General features: G+C 44.5%; 1 protein-coding gene across 2 annotated transcripts in view; it reads right to left on the bottom strand.

Moving 5' to 3' along the window:
- Positions 1-3,277: 3,277 nt before the first annotated feature.
- LOC129816772 (high-affinity lysophosphatidic acid receptor-like) overlaps positions 3,278-18,165 on the bottom strand; it is a 31,804-nt gene continuing 16,916 nt past the window's right edge. Inside the window, exons 2-3 of one of the 2 annotated variants that reach the window (XR_008753605.1) lie at positions 6,735-7,022; positions 3,278-4,309 (exon numbers count right to left, since the gene is read on the bottom strand). The gene's annotated coding sequence lies outside the window, so the exon portion shown is untranslated. The remainder of the gene's footprint in view (positions 4,310-6,734; positions 7,023-18,165) is intronic. The other variant, XR_008753604.1, reaches the window with a different exon arrangement.

Here is an 18,165-nt window from a genome sequence, read left to right as displayed (position 1 = left end):
TTGGCGGAGTCAGGGTTCAGACCTGAGCCAACACCCCGTGCCTACCGTGGGGAGCGAGTGACTGGTCAAGCACCGTGTTATCCGGTTCTGCGCACCATGCCTTCAGTGCGCATCCACAGCCCGGTGCGCTCTGTGCCAGCTCCCCGCATTTCCCGGGCGGAAGTGGGCATCCAGCCAGGACGGGTTGTGTCAGCTCTACGCTCGAGACCTCCAGTGCGCCTCCACGGCCCAATGTATCCGGTGCCTGTTCCACGCACCAGGCTTCTAGTGCATCTTCCCAGTCCGGTGAGACCTGTTCCGGTTCCACATACCAGGCCTCCAGTATGTCTCCCCAGCCTGGTAAGCCCTGTGGTAGCTCTACGCACCAGGCTTCCAGTACGTCTCCTCAGTCCGGTGAGACCTGTTCCGGTTCCACGTACCAGGCCTCCAGTATGTCTCCCCAGCCTGGTAAGCCCTGTGGCAGCTCCACGCACCAGGCCTCCAGTACGTCTCCTCGGTCCAGGATATCCTGCGCCGGTTCTACCCACTGTGTCGTCAGTGCGCCTTCACAGCCCAGTGCGTCCTGTGCTAGCTTCCCGCACTTGCCGGGCTGGAGTGAGCATCCAGTCAGGAAGGGTTGTGCCAGCTCTGCGCTCTAGACCGCCAGTGTGCCTCCACAGTCCAGTGCGTCCTGTGCCTCCTCCTCGCACTCGCCCTGCGGTGCGTGTCATCAGCCCGGTGCCACCTGTACCGGTCCCACGCATCAGGCCTCCAGTGCGCCTCCACAGTCCAGTGCGTCCTGTGCCTCCTCCCCGCACTCGCCCTGAGGTGCGTGTCATCAGCCCGGTGCCGCCTGTACCGGTCCCACGCATCAGGTCTCCAGTGCGCCTCCACAGTCCAGTACGTCCTGTGCCTCTTCCCCACACTCGCCCTGAGGTGCGTGTCATCAGCCCGGTGTCACCTGTACCGGTCCCATGCATCAGGCCTCCAGTGCGCCTCCACAGTCCAGAGCTTCCGGCGACAGTTCACAGTCCAGAGCTTCCGGCGACGGTTCCCAGTCCGGAGCTTCCGGCGATGTTTCACAGTCCGGAACCTCCAACGACGGGCCACAGTCCGGAACCTCCAATGACGGGCCACAGTCCGGAACCTCCAACGACGGTCTACGTTCCGGAACCTACTGAGACGTTCTACGGTCCGGAACCTCCTGAGGTGGTCTGCGGTACGGAACCTCCTGAGTCGGTCTGCGGTCCGGAGCCTTCAGCGACGATCTGCAGTCCAGAGCCTTCAGTAGGGGTTCTCAGTCCGGAGCCTCCGGCGACGATCCACGGTCCGGTGCCTCCAGCGACGACCCACGGTCCGGAGCTTCCGCCGATGATCCCCGCACCAGAGCCGCCGCCATGGAGGAAGACGTATCTGCGAGCGGAGTGGGTGCTTCGTCCCGCACCGGAGCCGCCCCCGACGCCCAGCGTCATCCATCCATCGTCATCCGTCATCCATCACCCGGACCCTCCCCTATTGAGTCAGGTTTTGCGGTCGGAGTCTGCACCTTTGTGGGGGGGGGGAGGGGGTACTGTCACGCCCTGACCATAGTAAGCTGTTTTTTCTCTGTGTTGGTTGATAGTGATTTGGGTGGGTCATCTAGGTGATATTGCATTTCTATGGTGGCCTGATATGGTTCCCAATCAGAGGTAGCTGTTTATCGTTGTCTCTGATTGGGGGATCATATTTAGGTAGCCATTTTCCCTATTGTGTTTGTGGGATCTTGTCTATGTTTAGTTGCCCGTCAGAACTATTTGTATAGCTTCACGTTTCAGTCGATTATTTTCTTGGTTTTTGTTCGGTGTTCATTTATTAAAAGGAATATGTACGCCTACCACGCTGCACCTTGGTCCATTCCTTACGATGATCGTGACAGTAACATTACAGTTTACAGTCAGTGATCAGTTTAGCAGTTACACCGGCGGGCCCAGTGGAAATACATTTGTAAAACCAAAAGCTTACCTTGACTTGGAAGAGTTCCAGTGTTGTGTTGGATAGTCATAGCCAGCAAGCTAACATCCTCTGTTTGAGCAGGGTGTGTTTGAGTAGGCTAAACTAGCTAGCTGCTTTTGCTAGCTAAGTAAGTGACACTGAACTTTTTTTTAAAGGAGGAAATCTATCTCTATCTCTCTCTTGCTTCTCCTTCATTTAGGAAGAAATTAATGTGTTAAAAACTGTTCAACTATTGTCTTTCTCTCTCTTTATCACGTTCCTGACCTGTTTTCTGTTGTTTTGTATGTGTTTAGTTGGTCAGGGCGTGAGTTGGGGTGGGCATTCTATGTGTTGTGTTTCTATGTTGGGGTTAATGTGTTGCCTGATATGGTTCTCAATTAGAGGGAGGTGTTTGACGTTTCCTCTGATTGAGAACCATATTAAGGTAGGCTGTTCTCACTGTTTGTTTGTGGGTGATTGTCTTCCGTGTCTGTGTATGTCGCACCACACGGGACTGTTTCGTTGTCGTTCGTGTATGTAGTCTGTTCCTGTTCGTGCGTTCTTCGTGTTTATGTAAGTTCTCATGTTCAGGTCTGTTTACGTCGTTTTGTTGTTTTGTAATCATTTCAAGTGTTCTTCGTGTTTCGTCTTGTTTAAATAAATTTTGTTATGTCTGCATACAACGCTGCATTTTCGTCCGACCCTTACTCCTCCTCCTCATCCGAGGAGGAGGCTTTAGACGAGCGTTACACTCTTTGAGTCAACTACTCACCTTATTTTATTCACTGCAGTGCTAGGTAGCTGTAGTTTATGCTTTCAGGACTAGATTAAATCTCGGATCTTTTGATTGGGTGGACAATATGTCAGTTCATGCTGCAAGAGCTCTGTCATAATTACATGTCATAATTACTGTATACGTCTATGGAAGGGGGTGAGAACCATGAGCCTCCAAGGTTTTGTATTGAAGTCAATGTACCCAGAGGAGGATGGAAGTTAGCTTTCCTCCGGCTACACCATTGTGCTACCCTACAGAGTGCTGTTGAGGCTACTGTAGGCCTTCATTGCAAAATTGTTTGTTTTAATCAATTATTTGGGGATGTGATTATATTTATAATAGTTTTATCTAAAAAGGACAACTTAAATTATTTACAATTTTTTTTCTTCTGAAAATCACTGAGCAGGATGGTCCTCCCCTTCCTCCTCTGAGGAGCCTCCACTGTCAGATATACTTTAATGTGCTAATAGTTAAGTATGATTCAAGGTTGGCTAATCTGATCCTAGATTAGGCGCAATTTCCTTGTTGTGCTCTTGCAAATCATGCAGGACTGATGCACCATCTAGTGGTGGACTTCTGTTTTATTCAAATGGACACACTCAAGGCTTCACAAAAGACAATTCACACTAGCTAAATATCTCATTACAAATGAAAGTGTCAGTCACAGCACTAATACATTAACAATCAGTATCAAAACCCTTCAAAATCCCTAACCTGTCATGACCCACTGTGGTCGCAATACATGTGGATTGGTTACCGGTACCCTGTGTATATAACCTCGTTATTTTATTGTGTCACTTAAAAAAAAAAAAAAAACTTTATTTTATTTAGTAAAAATGTTCTTAACTCTATTTCCTGAACTGCATTGTTTTTTAAGGGCTTGTGAGTAAACATTTCACAGTAAGGTCTACACCTGTTGTATTCAGCGCATGTGACAAGTAAAGTTTGATGTGATTTGGTACATTACGGCTACGGCCACACACAGAGGCATGAAGATGTATGAAAAGGCATATATGCATTCAGCTTTGTAGACCTTAAGTTTTCCTATTACGCTTTAAGTACCATCAGCTTCCATCACTCTAGCTCTATAACCAGTACTGGGAGACTGAACGCTGAAACAACTACTGTAAGAGGATTGCAGGTAGGTGGCAGCATCACAGAAGTATAATGCATGGAGTAGCATAGAGGGTTAAACTGCGTATTCCTCGCAAAATACCTGCTTATTCCAGAAAGTAATCCTGGACATATATTGTGGTGCCATGTGTGCAGTAGGAGTCAATAGAGTCACAGTTCGCTCTAGCTCCATGGGAGGGTGCTGGAGGACAGGAGAACTCACTGTAAGGACACACAAGGGTCAGGTAAAGGGTCAGAGAGTTCTAGGGTCCAGGGGGACAGGTAGGTAGATGAAGACACATGTCACCATCCCAATGTTGGTATTATTGTGTGGCTGTCCTGACTGGTAGAGAATCCCCCGCGGTGTGAGGCTGCTCCCCTCCATAGTGGGCTAGTGGGTCTGTACGTTCAAGGATCAGGGCCATTTACCTTTTTTATATTTTTCTTCACCTCTGGAGATTGTAGTTCCCCCTTGGAGGAGACAGTGACATTTACAGAAGACATTCACAGATCAGATTGACATAACAACAACATTCCCAAAAATTCTTCAGGACAGTAAACCAACCCTGGTGCTGGAGAGCTACTGAATGTGTGAATCAATTGTTTTAGTGTTGGGCTGGAATAGGGCTGTTATGGTGACTGTACTACCGCCACACCGGCGGTCACGAGTCATGACGGCGATCAAATTCCAGGTGACCATTTATTCAAGGTAATTAGGCTTCTCCAAGATCTGATGCTGCTGGTGGTCATTAGTAGCCTACCAAACTTTCTAACTGCCTGGTACTCAGCACTTTATTGTCCCTCTAATCACTCTGACGTCAATGCAAATGTAATCTAAAATCTAATCAAACACTTCATGAGGGCCCATGAGCACATGATGCAAGCAACATTTCTATAGGCTATGCAATTGCATGAGATAACAGAGTGATGGCCTCTACTAAAAAGAGGAGGATCCCATCAGCTTTCTATAGGCTAGGTCTACTATATTTATTAATCAACTTTTCTAATATTAAGCACATTGCTTCTCTTTACGACAGGAGTATAGCCTACCTGGCCTACATGAAAATTAACCACGGGAAAAGCGTCCTCTATTCGCTATTTAAGTGCATAGATGGCATATTTTTTCCACCTGCCCCTTTTTCGAGACAGGTGCATGATAATGGTCCATTCTAAACCAAAACAAATGTCACATATATAGTATTATTTAGTATATGTAAAGACAAGACTAAATCAAGAATAGTGTGATGGGTGACAGTATTAGCCTATCACTTGTGAATGACACCCAGCATAGTTGCACACCTCATGTAGCCTAGTCCATAGGCCTATATATTTTGATAAGGTTTGTAATCACAACTAAAGTGGCCAAATAGCTTCTTAAAATGAAGCACATTAATCCGCTTTGCAATGGATGTAGAGCCTAACTGGCATACACAGCGTGTGAGTTTCAAGTTTGGGTAAGATCATTTTCACCATAAAAATGCACTTTTATAATAAAAGCATTACATGCATAATTGCATTTGTGTTCACTTTTGAGAATAGTGTTTTCCTGCTAATGGAGAATTTGCTCTTATAGCCCACTGCCGTGTGCGCATTGCTGAGCTTATAATGTTAAGAAATAGCCTGAAGGTTTATCAACATTTTTATCAACATCTGTTGCATCAGGCTCATTGCTTAAAACAGGTTTTTTGATACTAGTTGTTGTATGAATTTGGGATCTATCGCATCCCACAATTGTCCAGACTATGTTTAGAATATTTATTTCTCCCACAGAATAGAATAGGTTAACTTTTGTACTGTGGGGGATAGTAGTTTGACATAGGTTAGCGCTTTTGCTGTTTGTTAGACCTACTCATCTTGTTATCTGACTAAAAGTAAATGTGGGCATTTCCAATATCATCAATATGCGCCTTGGAATTGGATAAGGACATGCGCAGTTGCATCCCAGATATGTCTGTCTTCACTTGTTGCCTGTAGAAAGACCCGATCACGTGACGGAGAGCCATGTGAGTGAGGTGTGCTTCAGCAAGCAGGGGAGAAGGTAACTATAATTATTATAGTCAGCCCAAGGTCACAACGGCCACTGCCGCAAAAGACAGGGAATTTTTCAGGGTTCATTACGGCCACACAAACGGGATGCAGCCGGGAAATTTGAGGCATTATCAAGGGCTTGTCAAATTGTGAATGAGAGACTGAGGATGTGTGTACAGCCTGTGCAAAAAAACAAAGCAGAGCTCAGGTCTTTCATGCAACTTTTTTCAAATCATCACATCGTTGCATCATGCAGCCTTAGAATGTATTAATAATCAAAACATATAGCCCAACAACTAAAGTTACACAAATAACTCTAAATTAACCATTTAGGAGTACTTGTTTCTTTAACCGCTCAACACAGAATAGCCCATGGGCACACTTCCTCAAATGTTTGTAGAAAATATCCTTTTTATTTTATTCATCTTTGTTCAATTGTATTCTTCATACTATAAAATAATATAAAATAATGCCACGGAATTCTAAGCAAATCGTGTCTACTAAATTAACTAGAATAGCCCACAACCATATGGCATAGCCAGATCAGGGCCAAACATGAGGACAACTCAGAGTATGCTATTCTGTTCTTCTGTAATAGACTACACTTTCGTCATATCATGTTTCTTAGGACCTGTCTAAAATAAATAATGGATTTATTGTCATGGTGTAGGCTATATTACATGGATATATTAGTGCCAGGAGATGCTACATGTGTTAACGGTCAACATTTATTAGCTTGATAATCACGTACTGACAAAATGTCATGACCGCCACAGCCCTAGACTGGAACAAAAGCCTGCAACCTGTAGCTCTCCAGGACCAGGATCGGTGACGAATTATTATCTTTACAAAGATGTTTCATACAGACCAGTAGATACTAAGGTCCCATACCGAGCTGTTTTAGATTAATCGAGGGGGCGGAGGATGTGGGGGCTCCCCAGACATGGTCAATGGGAGGACGAAGAGGGGGTAGCTTGCGTATGGGGATAGAGGGTTTCATGGAGGGAGGGGGCTTGAGTCTGTCTGTCACCCCAGACCCTGACCCCCTGGTTTCTTCAGTCTGACAGGGCCACTTATAGAGGAGCTGCCATCGAACACGACCAGAGGCCTCTTCCTGTTGTGGTCATTACTCTTCCTGTTGTAGTCGTTACTGGAGCTGCAAGACAAAACAGAAGATACTGACTGAGGCTACAGTAGCAGTATCATTTTGGAGTCATTGGCTTGTACTGTGGTAAGAGCATCATCAGGAGCAAAATAACTCATATATTGAGCCTGTCAGTCTGTGGCCATTCAACTGCGGAGAGACATACTTAAAGGTAGACTCAGCAATGCATGACGTAAACAGCAAACAGCAGCTGATTTCTGCAACAACTAGGAGTGTTTAAGCGCAGGGTTGTGGAGTAACGGATTACATGTAACTAATCTGTTACGTTACCAGGTAAAATATTGTAATCAGATTACAGATGCTTTGAAAAACTAGATGATTACTTTGAGGATTACTTTTAAATTCAGAAAGGATGTTTGCGAAAAGAAATGGACACTTCTCTGTTTTCTCAATGACATTCAAATCAGCATTGAAAAAAGGCGCAAGTTTAAATTTGTGCAACGTGAGCGAGTCTGACCATAAATCAGAGACCATTGTGATGACACACCAAATGTGTTTGATGGATCGCGGGAAAAGAGCAGAAATAGGCTTTTGTAGGCTATAGTCCAAGCTATGTCTTCCAATGGTGTGACTGCTGTCGGAATCCAAAGATTATCTAACTTGAATAAACACTTGGAGGTAAGGATGACAGCAGTGGTGTAGTCTACGGTGATACAGATATCACTTATTATTGATGCCTACATAGCGCATTGATGTGAATCACACTGCTGTTCTCTCATTTAGCTATTTGCACCTTATGGATTGTGGTTGTTGTGGATGGATCTTCACAAATCTAAATGTGTATTTGAACGCAATAATGGTTGAATTCAAGAAGTTTAAGCTGCCTAAAAAAAGAAATAATTGAAACCAGTGGACAGCCAGTGAAAAATGCGCTCTTGCAACAGCTGCATAGTGCGGATCCCAGCCTATGGAATAAAAGTGAAGCTTTTATTGCTCAATCTAACTCATGTTGACAAAAAAAATAAAAATCCATATGCCTAATGAACATATGCTCAAACTCGTACACTTTTGATAGACTTAAAGAGGCAATCTGTAGTTGCAACATCCATTTTTGGACTTATAAATGATATATATATATATATATATCCATTGATTCATGAAGAATGCCACATGAGCTTAATCCATGAGAACCCAAAAAATAAGCTTGTATTTCCCAAATGTTTGTAAACATTGTAAATGTAAACGAACACTGTATAGCCTCATAATATGGTTCAAACAATAATTTCTATATCATGGATGGTCAGTCCTTGCATCCATAGCTCTGTCTATTCATCTGAGAGTGGTTACATTTCTCCAGGCCCATCCCTCAGCTTTTTACCAAAAGAGGCGGCGCGGCCGTTTTGTTATTGGTTCATCTGTGAATTTGCTCTTTAAACAGCTGCATATTATCAAGTAATCAAAGTGTCACCAACAGAAAGGTAAACAATAGGTCTATAGCAAATGCAGCATATGCATTCATTTTCACATGTAAATAGCACTTTTCATTAGAGCTCAAAGCATGCCATTCCATGAGCACAGCATTTATTTTTCAACTCGAATCAATAAGCCCAATCAGTCCTCCATGACAACAAAATCATAAACAACAGAGTAGGGCTGGCTAATAAGTCCTTAGTTGTGGGGTTATGCTCAGGTAAAACAATTTGGCTAATCTGTATTTCCATATTTCCAAGTCTTATTCTTGAAGATCAAGGAATATCAGGGGCAGCAGGTAGCCTAGTGCTTAGAGTGTTGGGCCAGTAACCGCAAGGTTGCTAGATCGAATCCCCGAGCTGACAAGGTAAAAATCTGTAGTTGTACCTCTGAACAAGGCAGTTAACCCACTGTTCCTAGGCTGTCATTGTAAATAACAAGTTGTTCAAAACTGACTTGCCTGGTTAAATCTTTTTTTTTTTTTTACAAAATAACATTTATTGGAATTCTGATTGACTTTGGTTTTTAATGTAAAGATATAAGTTAATCCTATTATTATATGTAGTAGAAAGCGATGGGTTAGAAGAAGCCTACATAACCAACCCATAAAGTAAAATGTAACATTCATATATGGCCAGCTATGTAAACTTTTACATTGATTTATCCTGCAATAGATGTTGTTCAATTGGTAACATACATGTTTGTCTTCTTTTAATGCCTCTTAAAACTTCTTATGGCTGCAATCCCGGTAACGGGATGATATGACCACAGCCAGTGAAAGTGCAGGGTGCCAACCCTTAGCCGTGGTATATTGGCCATATACAACAAACCCGAGGTGCCTTATTGCTATTATAAACTGGTTATGAACGTAATCAGAACAGTGAAAATAAATGTTTTGTCATACCCGTGGTATACGGTCTCATACACCACAGCTTTCAGTAAATCAGCATTCAGGGCTCAAACCACCCAGTTTATAATAATGAATACAACCTGGGTACTGGCGTTACAAACCGTGAGCCACGTATTTTGAAAAGTTGGTAATGATACTTTTCTATGGAAATGTCCAACAGTTTATTCATCATTCTGGCTTTGCATGGAACACTCGAGGCTCCCGAGTGGCACAGCGTTCTAAGGCACTGCATGTCCGTGCTGGAGGTGTTACTACAGACCCTGCTTCGATCCTGGGCCGTATCACAACCGGCCATCATTGAGAGTCCCACAGGGTGGCGCACAATTGGCCCAACGTCGTCTGGGTTAGGGTAGGGTTTGGCCAGAGTAGGCCGTCATTGTAAATAAGAATTTGTTCTTAACTGACTTGCCTAGTTAATTAAAGGTTCAAATGAAATGTATTGTTCTGACGCTGGCTTTGCAAATAGCTAAATCAGCGGAACATCTTCTTAATCTACTTCTTCTTCGATGAGATTTAACTGCGGTTGGCATCCAACAAATGTTGCATTGCCGCCACCAACTAGACTGGTGTATAAATCCCTTATACCTTGCGTTGAAAAAGAGGATAAAGGAAAAATCTAAAATACATAAACAAATACCCTGTCATCTAACCCTATACTCATTAAAAACCAACCACCTTATTGCACTATTTAAAACTATCTAGTCCTACCTCAGGCCAACGGAGTGGACGGACGGGACACCACCACTCAACATACCCTGTAACTCTTCTGACGTCAAATCTCGTACACCCAAATACTTCTCTGCAGCTCCCACTAAAACCTGTATTTTCTGTAACTTACGTTCCATCCCTGTGGTACATCTGATAGTCATTACTATGAACACTAAAAAGCCAATCTGTTCCACCACTCACGCCACCCTGTCTGCATCGCACCAAACAATGAGCATCACAAACACCTGGAATCTTCCCCTTCATTTGGTCCACTTTTACATGTACAGCTACCCCAGTATTCACTCCTTTCAATGGCACTCTTTTTTGAGAACAAAACAAGTCACAGCTATTGACCTCATTCATGTGGCGCGTAGCGCCTGGTCCCTCTGACTGGCAGAAACACAAACAATTATCACAAGATCACTTTGTGTTACCTTCAACAATTCCACACCACCCAACTCGGTTGACACCCACCCTGAAACCACATATAGTATGGATCAGCCAAAAGGCAGGGGTCCACTTTCTCCAAAAATGTCACTCCTACTGTGACAGATTCATCTTTATCCTGACCATTGGTGCAAGCCTCGGGCTCCAAGAACCTCACCACAACTGCCACCACCGATAATTTGCCCTCATTCACTTCCATTTCGCCTCCAGACCTTGATCTGGCGTGCAACTCACTCTGCTTACACTTTCGACCATTCTTCTTCGACAAACATCTCCCTTTTTTCTGCCATCTTCAACTGATTCACTGTTACCCTCTACCCTCCCTCACTCTCTCTGACCTCTTCCGCCTCTTTTTCCCTCCATTCCTCCGGATTCCAAGTGCATGATTACCAGCAACAGTGTGTGAAAACCTTGTGAAGACTTACAGAAAACGTCTGACCTCTGTCATTGCCAACAAAGGGTATATAACAAAGTATTGAGATAAACTTTTGTTATTGACCAAATACTTATTTTCCACCATAATTTGCAAATAAATTCATTAAAAATTCTACAATGTGATTTTCTGGATTTTTTTTCTCATTTTGTCTGTCATAGTTGAAGTGTACCTATGATGAAAATTACAGGCCTCTCTCATCTTTTTAAGTGGGAGAACTTGCACAATTGGTGGCTGACTAAATACTTTTTTGCCCCACTGTATGCATTCACCACACTCATGCCATGCCTTCATTCGCTGTATTACTTGTCCCTCGGACTGATGGCCTTTCTTTAAAACCCAACTTCTATTCCTTAGACTAATTTCCAAGTCTGTCTATCTTTGGCACTCTCTTCTACTTCTCTTCTATCGTTCGACTAGACGCTTTGTTGCGTATTGCTCCTTTTCACAGTTCGGAAAGTGCATTGCACATTTGTTCACAGAAAAGCGAAATGGGAGAAAAAAATATATATATACCACTATCCCCAACACACCCCACCACCCCTTCCCACTACTTTGGCCCTAACATATCCTACACCAAGGCATCGGCCTGGGAGGCTGGAACCCCTTCTCTCAAAACCTCCTGTAGTTTTTCTGCACTAAAATCTCTGACACCCAAAAACGTATCTGTTGCTGCTACTACCAGTTCAATCTTCTGAGATTTCCTTTCCATCTGTGCGGTACAATTAATGACCATAGCAATAAACGCAAAGAAGCCAACCTTACTAAGCACAGAACATTTTCTGATCCCCAGCAACATGTCCACACCCATAATTGAAACACACCACTCTTTCCACCAAAACTACACGCTTAGAAAAAAAAGGTGCTATCTAGAACCTAAAAGGGTTCTTCGTCTGTCCCCTTAGGAGAAACCTTCGAATAACCATTTTTCCTTCCAGGTAGAGTGTTAAAGAGATGCACCGATAGAGATGTCAGTTTCGCTTCAAGTCCTCAGTATATTTTAAATGTATTATTTCTTACATTGTTAGCCCAGGAAACCTGAAGTGTTATTATATACCAGCACAACCAGCAATACGACCAGGAATACGACTTTCCCAAAGCGGCTCCTTTGTCTGCACCTCCCAGGTCATTTGAACTGATTCCAGAGGCCGACCCAAAACAACACAGTCGGAGGAGAGGGTGCCGGAGCGATCTTCTAGTGATGCTTCGGATTCGCGCACAACACCCACCGCTTCCGAGCATATTACTCGCTAATGTCCATTCCCTAGTTAACAAAGTCAACGAAATTAGGACAAGAGTTTATTTCCAAAGAGATTCTTGTAACATACTCTGTCTCACAGAGACATGGCTAGCTGGGGACATGCTGTCGGAGTCTGTACAGCCAACAGGATCTTCAGTGCATCGCACCGACAGGAACAAACATCTCTCTGGTAAGAAGAAGGGCGGGGTGTATGTTTCATGATTAACGACTCATGGTGTAATTGTGACAACATACAAGAACTCAAGTCCTTTTGTTCACCTGACCTAGAATTCCTCACAATCAAATGCTGACCGTATTATCTCCCAAGAGAACTCTCCTCGGTTATCGTCATAGACTTGTATATCCCCCCACAAGCGGATACCAAGATGGCCATCAAGGAACTTCACTGGTCTTTATGAAAACTGGAAACCGTATATCCTGAGGCTGTATTTATTGTAGCTGGGGATTTAACAAAGCTAATCTGACAACAAGGCTACCTAAGTTCTATCAGCATATCGATTGCAGTACACGAGCGAGTAACACACTCGACCACTGCTTGCCTAACTTCTGAAATGCATACAAGGACCTCCCCTGCCCTCTTTTTGGCAAATCTGACCATGACTCCATCTTGTTGCTCCCCTCCTATAGGCAGAAACTAAAACAGGAAGCGCCCGTGCTTAGGTCTATCCAACGCTGGTCTGACCAATCGGATTCCACGCTACAAGATTGCTTCGATCACGTGAACTGGGATATTCCCAGCCGCGTCCTCAGAGCATGCGCAGACCAGCTGGCTGGTGTGTTTATGGACTTATTCAATCAATCCATATCCTAGTCTGCTGTCCCCACATGCTTCAAGATGGCCACCATTGTTCCTGTTACCAAGAAAGCTAAGGTAACTGAACTAAATGACTATCGCCCCGTAGCACTCACTTCTGTCATCATGAAGTGCTTTGAGAGACTAGTCAAGGATCATATCTCCTCCACCCTACCTGTCACCCTAGACCCAGTCCAATTTGCTTACCTCCCCAATAGATCCACAGACGATGCAATCGCCATCACTATTCCATCTGGACAAGAGGAAGAATGTAAGACTGTTGTTCATTGACTACAGCTCAGCATAGTACCCTCCAAACTCATCATTAAGCTTGAGACCTTGGGTCTCGAGCCCACCCTGTGCAACTGGGTCCTGGACTTCCTGACGGGCCACCCCCAGGTGGTGAACGTAGGAAACAACATCTCCACTCCGCTGATCCTCAACACTGGGGCCCCACAAGGGTGCGTTCTCAGCCCTCTCCTGTACTCCCTGTTCACCAACGGCTGCGTGGCCATGCACGCCTCCAACTCAATCATCACGTTTGCAGACGACACTACAGTGGTAGGCTTGATTACCAACAACGACGAGACAGCCTACAGGGAGGAGGTGAGGGCCCTCGGAGTGTGGTGTCAGGAAAATAACCTCTCACTTATTGTCAGCAAAACAAAGGAGATGATCGTGGACTTCAGGAAACAGCAAAGGGAGCACCCACCTATCTACATCGACAGGATAGCAGTGGAGAAGGTGGAAAGTTTGAAGTTCCTCGGTGTACATATCACGGACAAACTGAAATGGTCCATGCACACAGACAGTGTGGTGAAGAAGGTGCAACAGCGCCTCTTCAACCTCAGGAGCCTGAAAGAATGTGGCTTGTCACCAACCCTCACTAACTTTTACAGGTGCACTATTGAGAGTATCCTGTCAGGCTGTATCACCGCCTGGTACGGCAACTACACCACCCATAACTGCAGGGCTCTCAAGAGGGTGGTGCGGTTTGCACAACGCATCACCGGGGGCAAACTACCTGCCCTCCAGGACACCTACAACACCCGATGTCACAGGAAAGCAAAAAAGATCATCAAGGACAATAACCACCCGAGCCACTACCTGTTCACCCCGCTTCCATCCAGAAGGTGAGGTCAGTACAGGTGCATCAAAGCTGGGACCGAGAGAATGAAAAACAGCTTCTATCTCAAGCCCATCAGATTGTTAAATAGCCACCACTAGCACAGAGAAGTGGCTGCCTACTTACAGACTCGATATCATTGGCCACTTTAATTAGTGGAACACTAGTCACTTCAAATATTCCACTTTAAGAATGTATACATCAACTCAGCAAAAAAATAAATCTCCTCTCACTGTCAACTGCGTTTATTTTCAGCAAACTTAACATGTGTAAATATTTGTATGAATATATCAAGATTCAACAACTGAGACATAAACTGTGTGACTAACAGAAATGGAATAATGTGTCCCTGAACAAAGGGGGGGTCAAAATCAAAAGTAACAGTCAGTATCTGGTGTGGCCACCAGCTCCATTAAGTACTGCAGTGCATCTCCTCGTCATGAACTGCACCAGATTTGTCAGTTCTTGCTGTGAGATGTTACCCCACTCTTCCACCAAGGCATCTGCAAGTTCCCGGACATTTATGGGGGAATGGCCCTAGCCCTCACCCTCCGATCCAACAGGTCCCAGATGTGCTCAATGGGATTGAGATCCGGGCTCTTGGCTGGCCATGGCAGAACACTGACATTCCTGTATTGCAGGAAATCACGCAGAGAACGAGCAGTATGGCTGGTGGCATTGTCATACTGGAGGGTCATGTCAGGATGAGCCTGCAGGAAGGGTACCACATGAGAGAGGAGGATGTCTTCCCTGTAACACACAGCATTGAGTTTGCCTGCAATGAAAACAAGCTTAGTCCGATGATGCTGTGACACACTGTCGCAGAGCATGACGGACCCTCCACCTCCAAATCGATCCCGCTCCAGAGTACAGGCCTCGGTGTAACGTTCATTCCTTCGACGATAAACATGGATCCGACCATCACCCCTGGTGAGACAAAACCGCCTCTCGTCAGTGAAGAGCACTTTTTGCCAGTACTGTCTGGTCCAGCGACGGTGGGTTTGTGCGCATAGGTGACGTTGCTGTCGGTGGTGTCTGGTGACGACCTGCCTTACAACAGGCCTACAAGCCCTCAGTCCAGCCTCTCTCAGCCTATTGCGGACAGTCTGAGCACTGATGGAGGGATTGTGCGTTCCTGGTGTAACTCGGGCAGTTGTTGTTGCCATCCTGTACCTGTCCCGCAGGTGTGATGTTCGGGTGTACCGATCCTGTGCAGGTGTTGTTACACGTGGTATGCCACTGCAAGGACGATCAGCTGTCCGTCCTGTCTCCCTGTTGCGCTGTCTTAGGCGTTTCACAGTACAGACATTGCAATTTATTGCCCTGGCCAAAGCTGCAGTCCTCATGCCTCCTTGCAGCATGCCTAAGGCACATTCACGCAGATGAGCAGGGACCCTGGGCATCTTTCTTTTGGTGTTTTTCAGAGTCAGTAGAAAGGCCTCTTTTAGCATCCTAAGTTTTCATAACTGTGACCTTAATTGCCTACCGTCTGTAAGCTGTTAGTGTCTTAATGACCGTTCCACAGGTGCATATTCATTCATTGTTTATGGTTTATTGAACAAGCATGGGAAACAGTGTTTAAACCCTTTACAATGAAGATCTGTGAAGTTATTCGGATTTTTACGAATTATCTTTGAAAGACAGGGTCCTGAAAAAGGGACGTTTCTTTTTTTGCTGAGTTTCTTTCATATTACTCATCTCATATGTATATACTGTATACTGTATCCTTCACTATCTATTCTTTACTGTCTATTGCATCTTAGCCGCTCTGTCACTGCTCATCCATATATTTTATATTTATATATTCTTATCCCATTCCTTTACTAGATTGTGTGTATTAGGTTTTGTTGTGGAATTGTTAGATATTACCTGTTAGATACGGCTGCACTGTCGGATCTAGAAACATAAGTATTACGCTACACTCACAACAACATCTGCTAACCATGTGTATGTGACCAATAAAATGTGATTTGATTAGAACCCTTTTGGGTTCCAGGTAGAACCCTTTCCACAGTGGGTTCTACAAGGAACCCAAAAGAGTTCTACCTCAAACCAAAAAGGGTTCTCCTACGGGGACAGCCGAAGAACCCTTTTGGAAGCCTTTTTTCTGAGAGTGTACACATTCCTTTGTCCCATCCCCTCACGCACATTTTTTACACCGCGGAATATCCCTCCTACATACTGCTACAAATTGACCATAAACTTGGCACCTGAAACACCATAGTGGGTTCGAAACAAAAGCTTTCATGAATTTATCTGGCAAACAGTCTGCATCAAAACTCAGAAGGACAGACAGGGTTTCTTCAGTCTCGCACTCGCCACCAGGTATGAGTCGCACTGAACGGCGTGCATCACAGACACCTGTGATCCTCAACTTCAGTCGATTCACCTCAACACTCAAAGCCACCCCAGTTATCACTCCTTTCAGTGGCACTCTGCTCAGGAGAGCAAAGCAGGACACAGCTTTTGTCCTGAGTTGTGAAACGCACAGTGCCCTCTCCCTCAGGGCAGCAGACAGACAAAAAATCAACAATCTGAAAATCGAAATACTTTGCCCGAACTCACAGAACCCAATTCCTTCTTCATCTAACCTTGTACCACAAAAGACATGGATCCACTTTCTCCATGAATCGTACTCACACTGGGCCAGAGTCATCTCAGGAATTCTCCTAATCATTAGGGTGATGCTCGTAAGCCTACACCTCACCTGTCAGCGCAGGTTCTTCCTCTTCACTTGTCAGGTTGAATTTCTGAGATTTCACTATCCGTCGACTGGTCAGGGTTTTCAAGAGAGAAACATGTAATTATCTCTCTGTTACTTGACAAGGAGAAAGTACTCGGTGTCATGACTGGCATGTTCGTGTCAGGTTACCGTGGATCACAGTCCTACAGAGACATCTCTCACTCCCGCAGAGGGGGGGAGGTATAGAGGGATTGATGGGGGGGTTGTGACACCTCACGCCCATTGTAAATCTTAAGGCAGCAGACGAATCCTTTGTCCTCTCAGTGTGGAGGATTGGAATGTATGGTGGGCCTATGGAGAATCTACCTCAGAACGGTAACATACAATAAATGGACTTTGGGACATTATATTTCATCAGCCAAAATGGTGGTAACAATGATAGATGGAATATGAAAATGTATGTCATTTTTGTTATGTTATTAAATGTTAAATGACAACGTTATAACAAAAACTTTGTAACTTGAAGAGTTTTCATAATATGTTCATGATGTTACAATACTGTGCGTTGTGTAGAAAATATCCAGATGAAAGAGAATGCTTCTATAACAATGAACTATGATTTTAGTTGTCTAACGAGATCATAGTACATTGTGATACCTTGCTTCGTAACTAGATACACCCCAAAGAACTTGCCATAAAGACAGACACACCCCTTTGTGACCCGGGGGTGTAAAACATGTGAGTTAAGAATTCAAGAAGAACCAGACAGTTATTCTCTTCAAATCATCGGTTGTCTACACGGCCTTCCTACCCAAGCTGGGAGTGTTGAGACGGCTGATTAGCCTCCTCAGAAGTCCACTCTCACAGAACGAGTGCAAGGGAACAGACCACTAAGAGAAAGGACACTGACATCGTGTGGATGTGTATCTTATATTATCATTTAACTTGTTAGTAAATAAATAGTCAACTCAACTGGTGTGGTACGGAATGATTTAGTGAGACCCGGGTTTGTGCAGATTTAGGAATTATGCGACGTTCAGGATGAGACTGATTAGGAAACGAATGAATTATCGACTGTTATGAAATCGATATTCTGATATTTTTTGAGTTAATTTGGGAAATGGTAATTCATTAAACAAACTTTTTCTATGGTGCCCCAGGTTACTGAGTTAGTGGTTGCCTGATTAATTTAATAATGTAATTATAAACACAGTTCATTATTCGATAAACAGCAGTCGCCACATGAATGATACCAACGTTCACGACATCGGCTTGTATTTTGCAGACGTCTGTTTGTAAGGTTTGTACCTCACGCTCTGTCTCGCGTCATCTTGCCATCCGCCATCTTCGCTCTCCCCTCGAA

Source organism: Salvelinus fontinalis, chromosome 19, assembly GCF_029448725.1.
Source record: "Salvelinus fontinalis isolate EN_2023a chromosome 19, ASM2944872v1, whole genome shotgun sequence".
Classification (NCBI taxonomy): Eukaryota; Metazoa; Chordata; class Actinopteri; order Salmoniformes; family Salmonidae; genus Salvelinus; species Salvelinus fontinalis.
This window is presented reverse-complemented; position numbering and strand designations above follow the sequence as displayed.